The sequence below is a fragment of the Mastacembelus armatus genome, chromosome 5, assembly GCF_900324485.2.
Source record: "Mastacembelus armatus chromosome 5, fMasArm1.2, whole genome shotgun sequence".
Classification (NCBI taxonomy): domain Eukaryota; kingdom Metazoa; phylum Chordata; class Actinopteri; order Synbranchiformes; family Mastacembelidae; genus Mastacembelus; species Mastacembelus armatus.
In genome coordinates, this window is record NC_046637.1 from 6,617,754 (window position 1) to 6,629,958 (window position 12,205).

General features: G+C 36.1%; 1 pseudogene; it reads left to right on the forward strand.

Annotated features, from left to right (window-relative positions):
• The first annotated feature begins 1,396 nt into the window (after window positions 1-1,396).
• LOC113130002 (immunoglobulin-like and fibronectin type III domain-containing protein 1) lies at window positions 1,397-7,899 on the forward strand (annotated as a pseudogene).
• The last annotated feature ends 4,306 nt before the right edge of the window (window positions 7,900-12,205 follow it).

The window sequence follows — 12,205 nt, forward strand, 5'->3', positions numbered from 1 at the left end:
GAAACAGAATCTGCACAGCAATGTGATTAATAAAATCCAAATTAAATACAAGTGGACATGTAACCTGTCACCTGTAGATAGAGAACATGTGACTGGATACTTTTTTATTTGGTTTTCCTTCATATATTATTAATACCAAAAGTGAGACTGGTCTTTCATAGAATACCTTGAGTCATAAAATATGTGAGCCTCTGCTGAGGCAAATTTACATCTAAATTGGTTTCAGATAGACCCAAGTCTTTGTGCTTACAACAAGAATCATCAGGTGCATCTAGTGCTCAGAGTTGAATAGGTTATAGCAGCTTTACAACAGCATGGCCTTTATTACCTGAAATAAATTCAAAAATAACTCTTTTCTCCTACCTTATTGCTGGTGAACACTAAAATACTAAATGTGGGTAGATTCTTTCGCAATGCTCATAGTTAACCAGATTATTAACTGATTAAAACAAAAATGCCAATACACAGTACACAGTCTTTTTCATGTATGCTTAATTAGCTACTTTTCTTTGGCCATCTATAAATTTATGAGATTGAACTTTTTAATAGGATATTAAGCTCCCACTGTGTATTGTATTTTCATTTACTCTTCAATACTGCTTAGACACCCAATAAACATATTGTGTTTTAGTTGCATCAGCAGAAGCCATTATTGCATTTGACATCAATATAATATGCAGTATGTTCCTTGTCCCCATGGAACATTTTGCTTTGACATCCAGCCCTAACAAACACAACATGTTTTATTTTATCATGAGACTCGAGATGTACAGGACGGCATTTTAGTCTTCCATTATCACATTACTGAAAGTTCAACAGAAAGACTTTCTAATTCTGTTGGTGTAATGTCTATTAAAATGTGAATTTTCTTTGAATTTTATATTAAATATTAAGTTTGTGCAAATTTAAACCAGAAGTTAGAAGATCATTCCCTAGATTTGATTCAATGCAAATATACACTAATGTGTACTACTAATAGCAACAGTGACCTCTTACAGCAGCATAGCCAGCATGAGGCATTCATTACTTTCACTCAAAAATCTACTTTTATGTCGTCAGACTCATAGCTTTTAGTCATAACCACAACATTACTCAAAATGATCACTCCAGTTTCAATGCTACTGGAAATGAATTCCTGGAATCCATAAAATCTAACTAACTAATGCAAAGAGAATGTGTGGCAATAACCCAACCTAAGCAAACCTTTCAGCTACTGTGCATGCTCAGCAAACATCAATGCCATAGATAGCCGTATACCTTTTCAACATGCCTTTAATCATTTAGGCATTGTTAGTTACCAGCATCAGGCGACGAAGGCGACATGAAACCAATGAAAAACAATTCTTCTGAACACATCCACAAATCAAAGGACCCATGATTATTTAGAAGGTCAAAAATGACCAATGGGACAGCCACCGGCCAAGGTAAGAACTAAAGTCTCATCTTATTTTCTACAGGAGGCATCAAGGAAGCACAATGTTTCAACTTTTACAACTGATAATTTGTCCCTACCTACTAATACAACACATAGGAAGGTCTCCTTAAATACAACTCCACCAACATTAACAATGACATACATTGCACCAACAAGCTTACTGAACTTTGATTGCCACCATGAAAACAGTCATAAACACATAGTTACATCAGCAGGTGTAACATAAACTGTTTGGTCAGGTTTAGAAAAAGATGGTGGTTTGGGTTGAAATACCCTGTTTGTTATAGTTATAACAATGAATGTGGGGCTAGAATTGTGGAGGGGTCATGAGCAAAATAAAATACAGTTTCACTCACTTTTTTCTCGCAAAGGCATGAAGTACTGTTAAACTGTATAAGCATATGTAATTTATGTATATGTATACAGTGATGGATATATAGATGCATCACTCATATGTGTTAGGCTGAATTTCAGGGATAGATTCTAGAGGAAAGACTACAAAGATAAATGTCATTGAAATGGTATTCACACATGCATTTAAGAGGAAATGAAACCTGTAAATTATGTTAATTGATTAAATCTAAGAAACAACAGCTTTTAAAGACAGGATTTGATAATGATGATGTTTTTAAATCACTTACTTTCATTTTCCTGTGCTGTCAGCGGGGATCAAGAAAAAAATCTAAGGTCCCAAGGCTGATGATCACACAGTTAATAGGAATGCTGCTAGGAGGAAAGAGCCATCCAGAATTTACCCAGAAGGCCCAAACCCTCTCTGAGGGTATGACTATTAGCATAACAATCACTGTAAACATTTAAATTACAAAATATTCCAAGGTGGAATTTGCATGATTGATGATGATGATAATGGATTCGATTCTCAAATTTAGTTTTTAACACACACTATGAGTAAGATTATTAAAAATATCTAAGTTATCATTTTGAGTAAGGCAAATTATTACTTGCCTTTACAATGTACATAAATTATGTTATACAGGAATATACAATCCCAGTTCCAATGAGCATACATTTAAGGCAAGCAACATAGGCTCTCAAGTTACAGTAATAGTATACAGCAACAGGCATAAAAGGAGCAATAAAAATAGCACAAAAAAATAAACTTGAAAGGAAAAGTAATTTCATAACATCATGGTCATTCAGTCTTCTGGCCCATCAGTTTACTTTGCCAGTTACTTTTTTTTTTTTTTTTATTTTAACTATAAGGGGATTTAAGAGGAACACACCCAACTCACACAAAGTGTAAACTAAAAAGATATACAGGCGGCCATCTACTGATCAAATGGTGCATGTAACTCGTGTCTTTTAATCAAATTCACTGAATACTATATAGCAATCATGCCCAACTGGTCATGGTTGTAATCCAGGTGGGTAGGACTGCAGTTGCCAGTGGAAGGAATGAAAGAGTGTGACTAAAGAAAAAAAATGAAAATAAACACAAATTGGATTGCAAATTTGTGTTAGGCTAATCTTTTCAGTGTTTACTGTCGGAACGACCAATAAACAAAACTAAAAAAAAAAAAAGCTGTGAGAGCCTTTAGGTCTCTTATTAGCCACAATCTGTTGTATACTGCTCAAACCCACACGCTGTGATTGTAAGTGCATAAAAAGCTAGTTAACAAGCAAACAAAGAGCAAGCAGAGAGGTTGAAATAGATTGTTAGAAGGAGTGGGACATCCAAATTGAGATCAGTAAGACTTGACATATTTGAAAGTTGAGGGGAATCACTGGTATTGTATAAAACATACTAACCAAAGGCAGCATCTTCACGCATTAGTTCCATTACATTTAGCATGTTTTTGTATCTTCCTGATGCCAAATGTTATGCCAGATCAAGCTGATACCTATAAATGTTTTGCCACAATGGACAAGCTATGCCCACAGTTGTTCTTAATGTTACTGAAAGACTGTGTGCTTGCTCTGTATTCGAAAAATAACTTTAGGTAATATTATGCAGACATTTACTCCCACAAAGCATAGATGTGTGCAAAACTCAAATGTTCTCCCAAATCTGCTTCAAATTGAGTATCCCAGTTCGACACTTACACGTACACTCGAGTGCATTATACTCATTCCAGTACTTATCACTCCTGTGTTCCCTCTTGTACGCAGTTTAACTACATAACGATGTAATAATGCAAATACCCTCTTCTCTGCTATCAGTTGGTTTCAAAAAGAACAAAGCCCAGCAACAAGCAGCAGCATCAATAGGGAATTTAAGACAGTACTGTAAAGGAAGAGCTTGGTTTGAGTTACTCGGTTGAAAATTATGTGTCTCCTACAGATTTAGTTAACTGATAACCATATTACAATTCTTAGTAAGGTTGGTCTGAAATCTGTGCAATCAGAGGAAATGGCAAAGACTGATCCTAAATTCTGGGAGCTCTTAGCTGACATGAAATACTATGAGGTAATCTGTGCAGAGTTTGAATTGACTGTCTTTCACTGGATGCTTAAAAAAAACTAAATGAAATGAAGAAAGAAAGGGAAGAAAAACAAGTTCGCGATCTGTGACATTAGCAGAATGATTTGTTTGTGTTTTTTTCCTGATGAGATTATGATGTTCACTAATTTATTTGTTTAAAATATTTTTCATCAGTGTCTGTGTGTAACTGAGCTACTGTGACCAAGGAATTTCCCTTGTGGATCAATAAAGTTTATCTAATCTAATCTTTCACTGCACAAAATATCACTGCAGTAACAGAAGGTAACTACTGTATAAGCACTCATTTGAAAAAATGTCCATTTCCTTTCTGCTTATATTTATTGGCCATTCTATTTCTATCAGATTGTATAACCATGTTCAGGTCAACAGAGATGGTACTTTAAGAAGAAAGTCAGTAGAAATCATCATTTAGAAACACCGAATTATCACAACTAAGTTAAATGCAATCCAATTAAGTAAGTAAATGTTGTTTGGATAAGGTAGACCGACAAACACTACCACCCTGGTTTCTGATAGTCATAGCTCAGAGACATCTTATGTTTTTTCTAAAGATAAAACACATTTGTTAGAGTACAGCATATACTACAGTTAATGACTGAGTTTGAACATGCTTTGATGAAGTACTTGTATGATGCTTTCTATTTTACCTCAAATGAGTTACATTTCCTGCCATTATCTTGCTTCTGAGTTTTTCAAGGATAATTTCAACAAAGGAAATTACACTTCACGTTTGCCCACAGGATGGGAAAATCATTCCTTATACAACGGAGTTGGGAGAAAAGATGAATCATAGCTTTAGACAATAGGAAAAAAGTATATTTTCAGTATCATGGACCTGTTACCAGAAGATGCTGGACTGTACCAGCTGAATTTGGAGGCTGTCACTGTTTTCTACAAATTTTAAAAGTTAATGTTACACATGCACCCTTGATGCTTTCTTAGTAGCACAAAGCAAAGAAAGACAATCTTTTTCATGCACACAATGAAATAGCCTTAATGGCACTAAAATGAATAATTTGATCTGTGACTTTGATTATATTAATTTAAAACAAATTACTTGTTATTTTTTAGTCCCTATGGTGGGTTTCTTGGAGGAAATTCAAGAGTTGAAGCCAACAGAGAGAGAAGATGCTGTGTTTGACTGTGTCCAGTCTCCAAGTCTTTGTGGTTTGGCAAGAATGTGCCACTAGAACAAAGGGCTAAATATATTATTGAGGTTTTAGAAAACAATCACATTAAAGACTGCATGGTGGTAGACAAAGGAATTTATTCTGCCTGCGCAGGACTAAAGTCTTGAAGTGCATGGCTTCTAAGCTATTATGCTACACCAAAAGACTGATAATAATCAATAATGGATAATGGTAATGGTCTGTAGTGGAATAATAATGAGAGAGAAACATATGCCAGTTAATAAGTATTGTTTTTAAGTGTGCACTCAGTGCAAATCTTTTTTTTTTTTTTTTCCAATTTAGCGGATAAAGATGCACAAAAGAGCAAAAAATCAGCATGGGAAAAAAAGGCCAGGAGGATTGGGAATGGATTTGCAGACTAACCCCAGTTTTAACTTTGGCATCTTGACTGAAAATTGCAACTGCAGAAAGACTTAAGATTTCATTATGTCTAAAAAATAAATACAATTCAATGATCACTATTTACCAGATCTCATACAAACAGCTGATTGACAAAAACAACAAACTAACTTAATAATCGAGAAATTTGCTGGCTCCAGCTTCTCAAATTTGAAGATTTGATGCTTGTCTTTGTCATTCATGAGAGCAAACTCACTGTCCTTTCGTTGGCACTATGGGAAATTAAAATGGGTATTTTGTCCCATTTTTAACTATTTACAACAATAACAGGAACCTTTGTTGTGCCGATTAGAATCTAATAATTGCTATGACAATCTGCTGATTGGCAACTGCTAAGCTCTTTTTAATGGCTGACAAAAATTGTAAACAGTCAGCTCCCCCAAATGTGGAGGTGGCAAGCACTGGTAAGAAACTTGAATGCTTTGTCTGCATTCAAAGTTGAATTTGACTGTAATCTACCATAATATAATGGCTTCAATTATCAGTGAGGATTGCTATGGAGGTCACCATAATGTTTTGATTTCATTTTATGTTCAGCTCATCTTGTGGTTATGTGCTTCTTCCAGATCAAGTTCAGCATAATGCTGTTCTCTAACAGGTAAATATCTAAAATGTGTCTATGATCGCTGATAGGACGTTCAAACAAAACATCAACAACAGCAGCTGGAGACTGAGGAAATGATAAGAACGACAACAATGGGGTAAATAAAACTGAGGGAGTAATTTACTAAATCAGGTTTAAATGACAATGTTTTCACTCAGCTGAGGAGGCCAGTAGGATTGAGTGGTCAGATCAACCACCTGCAGATGCAGGAGGAGGCACGGAAGATTTTCGAAACTGAAGAAGTAAAACAAAGATATGAAAACAAAATTCTCTGACTTCACCAGCTGTCTTTTAACAAGTTTGCAAAGCTTTGTTTGCTGCTTCTAACTTTGATTTCATTTAATGTCATTAACTTGCTTCATTCGGCAACATGTGTGACATGAACTAAACACTAATAACCAGTATGGGAATATACACTACATATAACCACCATAATTATACTATTGATGCCTTAGTTTCATATACCACTCCTTTTTACAGAGTGGTAGAATTCACAAACCTTTCAAAGAATACAGTTATATTAACCTGTTTTTTCATGTAAAGCACAACTGCACTAACTTTGTTTCATGTTGGCCAGACCTGGGAATTACCTGTGGATTACCTGACATTTATGCTCTTTGTGGAAACCCAGTTGAATTAACTGCAAAGATGATCACTGACTGAGATGGTGCTTGGTTCAAAGATGGAGAACAGATAAAGGTCATAAATAACTATATTTAAATGCTCATTTTTGAAAATTTATTTATTTTAAATTTACTTTTAATTTGAGAAAGAGTGCAAAAATAAGACAAGGAATTGCTACATACGAAGTCTTGTATCTACAGAATGGCCAAGGCAGGTAGTTTCTACTCCCTTTTTAATTTGAATGAGGTAAAACAAAAAGGGTAAAGGGCTCCCCTTTACTGTCCCAAACTGAAAATTCAGGACTTTATCGTTTTGTCAGAGTCACAGGTCAGTGTTGGAGGTATTAACTTCCTCATATTGCAGAACATAGTCACAATAGTTCTTGAGTGGAATTCACTTTAATATAAAGTGAATTCCACTTTGTGTTTCACAGATTTACCTGAATTTGAACCAGATGACCTTAACAAGCCCTCCAAATTTGTGATAGTAAGAGTAGGCCAGCACACTGCTTTCAAGATGCCTACAGGAGTCTTTATTGGTCCACTGGTTTAAGGATGGCACTGAGATCAAAGACGGAGGAGGAGTTAAGACTGTGAGGGAGCTCAATCATGGCTGCTGTTCAGAGACTGCCTGTGGACAGACACAGGGGAAATAAAGATCCAACTCAACAACCCATTTGGGGCTGTTGAGGCCACATCTCAACTGATTGCGCCTGGTACAAAATAGAGGAATCTAATAAGGACACTTAAACACACAGAGAGACAAAAAGATGAAATTTCTAATGTTTATTCTTCCTTCTATCTAGATTCATGTTCAACCATAAAACATACACTGCACTGAGCATCATATTTGCGTTATCACATGTAAGATTTGACAACACATTTTTCTAACAGGTCATTCGAGTCCACCACAGGGTCCAGTGGAGACCATTGAAACCACCTCATCTATAATTGAGATCAAATGGAACCCTCCCAAACATGACGGTGGCTCAAATGTCACTAAATATATTATAGAACGGCAGCAGGGGAGACAGAATCTGTGGACAAAACTTGGGGATGTCTCAAGTGACAGGACCTCCCTCAGAGACAGGAAAGTGACTCATGGAAAGAAATACAACTACCGCATCTACGCAGAAAGCCCTGGGGGCCTCAGTGACACCCTGGAGACAGCTGATAATAAGTGAGTGTGAGAAAAAACGAAACTCATTTAATACTCCTTGGCAAATCCCATGTTAATCTCCTTCAGGTTGTAACAAATGAAAATGCCTTTGGACAGGCTTTGTGATTGTTTCAAATCATTTATCAAAGACACTAGTTACTGTAGAAAGCCTACCTTCATTGCTGCAATAGTTACTCTATATGAGAGTGGAATTACTCGCAATATCCTGTTCAAATAACATGCAGTCCTCAATTTATTCTATTTCTTTAAGTATTTATTAATTAGTTTTAATGAGATTACTTGATTAATTACACTACTTGTCTTTAGTACCCCAAAGTGATGAGTGCCTCTAAGAGCTGTATTAACCTGACCTGGACCCCTCTAGAGGACAAAAGAGGAGCGCCAATCATTACTTATCAAGGGGAGAAATGAAAGGAGGACAGAAATCAATGGATTGCCCTGAATTCACTTAATGAACCCATTGAAGGTTTGTCACAACAAAAGCATGCCTTCATGTTTTCATTAAAGGACAATTAGGTTTTTTTTTTTTTTGTTTTATTTTGTTTGTCTTTCTCCATTTCATTTCCATAAATCTCATTTTCAGAAGTCAGTTACACAGTTAAAGGTAAAGGGAGCAGAGTTCAGAGAGAGTTCAGGGTTTCATCAATGAATGAGTCAGGATCCAAGCCCTCCATCTACCACTGTGTGTGCCAAGAATCCCAATAGTAGGTGGTTCACTTCCTTTGCTGAGCATATTGGTGATTTCATTTTTGTTCCATTTGTTATTTCCAGTTTTTATTGTTCTGGGTTTTCCATCCAGTGAGGTCTTGTTTTTAGGACTCAAAGGACTGAGGACTGACTGCTGTCAGAATGAATGGCGTATGAATAATCTTAAAATCTGGTTTTCCTTACAGAGTAATCTTTCCTTGGTAGAAATCCTAAACCTATCTTGTTAATCAGGTCTGAATTGTAGATTTTATCCTCCTACTGCAGCAATGTCATTTTCTTGAAGGATGAGTTTACCACAGTGTCACATTAATGCACATCTCACACCTTGTCTAATTTATCTGATATTGGTATCTCCAGGCTGAACCTCAACCTCAGATCACTTAACTGAAGGATGATAAGCCAAAATCTGCATGGATTAAGATCATCAATACAGAGAGAATGTATCAGAGCACTTGAACAGCTCTGATTTAGCCATCTAAACTCTCTAAGCCAAAAACAAGTAAGGACAAGTAAATGGGTTTCACACAATGATTTGTACAAAAATGCTGTGAAAACATAATGATAGGAATGAAATGCTTCCTGAGTACAGTAAGATTATATAAGGTTTCAATGCCACAAATTACAAAGAAATTCATTAAAAAAAAGATTTATTTTCACCTCTCAGCAAAGTTATAGAGATAGATAAACCAAAACAATCCAGAGCCAAAATTTTCTAAATACTAACTATATTTGAAATACAACCGATCTGTTACCCTGTCATCAGGAACTACAATGTCAAGACAAATGTCAAATACTCAAACTCTTGTAAAAATTGCAGTAACCTGGTATCTGTGTGCTTTTTTGACTTGTTTTGCCACTGAAGTCTGTCTACATACTTTACATAATATTCACTCACGTCACTTGTAGAAATAAACTCATTGTTTAAGCAACAAATGTTTTCAGCATCTAGTTTCCAGCAGCATGTGGCTCCAATATCTGAAAATGTGTACACATTTTCAATACATTTCCATATACACTGAACATTAAAACCACTGGTATGCGAAATCAATACACTGATTGTTTAGTGGCATGTGTCAAGAGGTAGAACAGGCAGCAAGTGAACTGTTTCCAAGAAAGGACACTTAGTGAACCAGCGACAGAGTCATGAGAGCATAGGGAGCACTAATGCATGTGGGAAGCAAATGCTAGCCTGTCTGGTATGATGTCAAAAGACAGCTACTATAGCACAAACTGCTGAAATATATAATATATAATGCTGGCTAGGTGTTAGAACATACAGTGCATCACAATTTGCTACCACCATCGAAAGCACCCATATTGTGCAAGTGAGTGTCAGAACAGGACATGGTGCTCTGGTCTGACAAATAATGTTTTCTTGGATGTCACGTCAACAGCTGGGTGTGTGTGCATTATTCACCTGAGGGAGAATTGGCACCAAGAAGCACTATGGTAAGAAGGCATGCAAGCCAATGCAGTGTGATGCTCTGGGCAATGTTCTGCTTTGAACACATACATAGTTATTCTTGCAGACCAAATACATCTCTTCAAGGCAACGGTATGTGCTGATTGCAGTGGCCTCTTTTAGGATAATACTGTAAAATTGTTCAGAAATGGTTTGAGGAACATGACAAAGAGTTCACGTTGCTCCCATGACCTCCAAATCTCAATCGAATCAAGCATCTGTGGGATGTGCTGAATAACACAAATCTGATCCCGTCTTGCAGCTTGTAAAACTTAAAACTGGTTGGTAGACTCAGTTGAAACATTATTGGGTACACACAACTACTAAAGTAAATCCAGTCTAATACAACAGTTCTGCAATAAATCCTTCGTTCATAAACACAATAATGTTCAGTTCACCATATTGTATAGACAAGGGCAGCAAAAATCAAGTCAATAGTGAACATAATGTAACATCTACAGCTCACAGAATCACTGCTGGGCATAACCTTTCAATGTACTTGCTTTAAGCAAGCGTGTTTATCCCATTTCCTCTACCAGGTCAGAGGTGATGTTAGTGTTTATTCTTCACTCATGTTATGGGGCTTTTCTTGTACTTCTTTTATGAGATCAGTTCAGAGTTTTTAAGCTGTCTGGATGTCATGCTTGTTTAACCTCCGACAATGTAAACCCCAAACCCTGCTCAGAACATTGAGTCCAGCACATCATGAGCAAAAATCTTTTTATAATGGTACAAAAGATCCAGTGTGACTCACTGAATACCATCGGCATGCGGTGAGAACTTCCACTGATACTTTTGGAGCCTAATTGGAACAGCCAAATCATTCATATCAACCAGGGATACGTTTACCAAATAAAAGGTCTCATGTCAACGTTTACTGACTAATAAAGTCCACATTAGAGTGATCATATTACTATAGACTTTGCGAAGCTGGCAGTTGAAAGCTACTGGTTGGATGCTTTGCACCTTACATGTAGGAAAAATTGTGGATTCATAAATCCCCAACCATAAACAGCCAGTACAGAAATATCCATCGTTAATGTGATTGACATAAATTATACTGTGTCAGAATTAGCCCGTTTTATTTAAATCTTATGGAATGTGAATCTTGATATTAGTACTGTATATGATGCTGCTACTGTTTTTTTTATTTCAACAGTAAAAGTGGAAAACTGTTGACTGGATACATTCAATAACAGATTAAATTTAACAGTCATAATTTCCAGTGCCAAGTTCATAGGGAAGGGTAAGAGGAACCACCCATACGACTGCTGCCGTAATATCGGTTTTTATCAACTACATTTGAGCCATGGATGGGGTTTTATGCACTCCAAACTTTTATCACCGAACAAAAAGGGGTGTCACTTTTGAAATACTGGCAATACAGAGACAGCGAGTACAAGATCAAGACGGAAAGCGAAGACCCAGTAGAAGAATAAAAAGTCAACGTAAGTGAGGTTTACTTATTTTTGTGTTAAACCCATGTGAATAGTTTTCATCAAATAATAATAATAACAATAATAATACAACTGTTTTGTTTACATGAACAACAGAAAGGCATCGTTGCTTGAGTGAGTCCAGCGTTAAGACTTACAAACAGTACACACTAGCTCTAATAGATTTTTCACCTCTATAAATGTTTGACAACATTTAAGACAAACACTATAAGTGATTTGGACATTTTGGAATTTCATAAAGTATCAGGATTTCTTTAGTAGACAGTAAAAGAACACTAAATTGGGTTTAAGAGCTGTTAACATTTAATTCTGCTGCTGTAGAACTCAACTAACCCTGACAAAAAAGTTTATCTCATCTCATCATCTGAAAAAGAAAGGAAACATACAAGCAGATAAGTTTTATAAATATCTATATGATTTTGTTTGATCTCAAAACTGCAGTGGTGTTTGATACAAGTTTTTTTGTGTTCACGGATGCGAGAACCTGTAAAATAAGAAAAACATGAATGGACAGCTTGAGATTGTCCTGTAATATTAACATTAAAGATCACAGTAGTGTGCCACATTTCATTGAAGACTATGACCTTCCCAGTGGCTTCCCAGGACTAACAAGATTTATCAGGAGCCTATGATCAGTTTGCACTACAGAAAGTGTGACACATCAAAGCCATATATATATATAT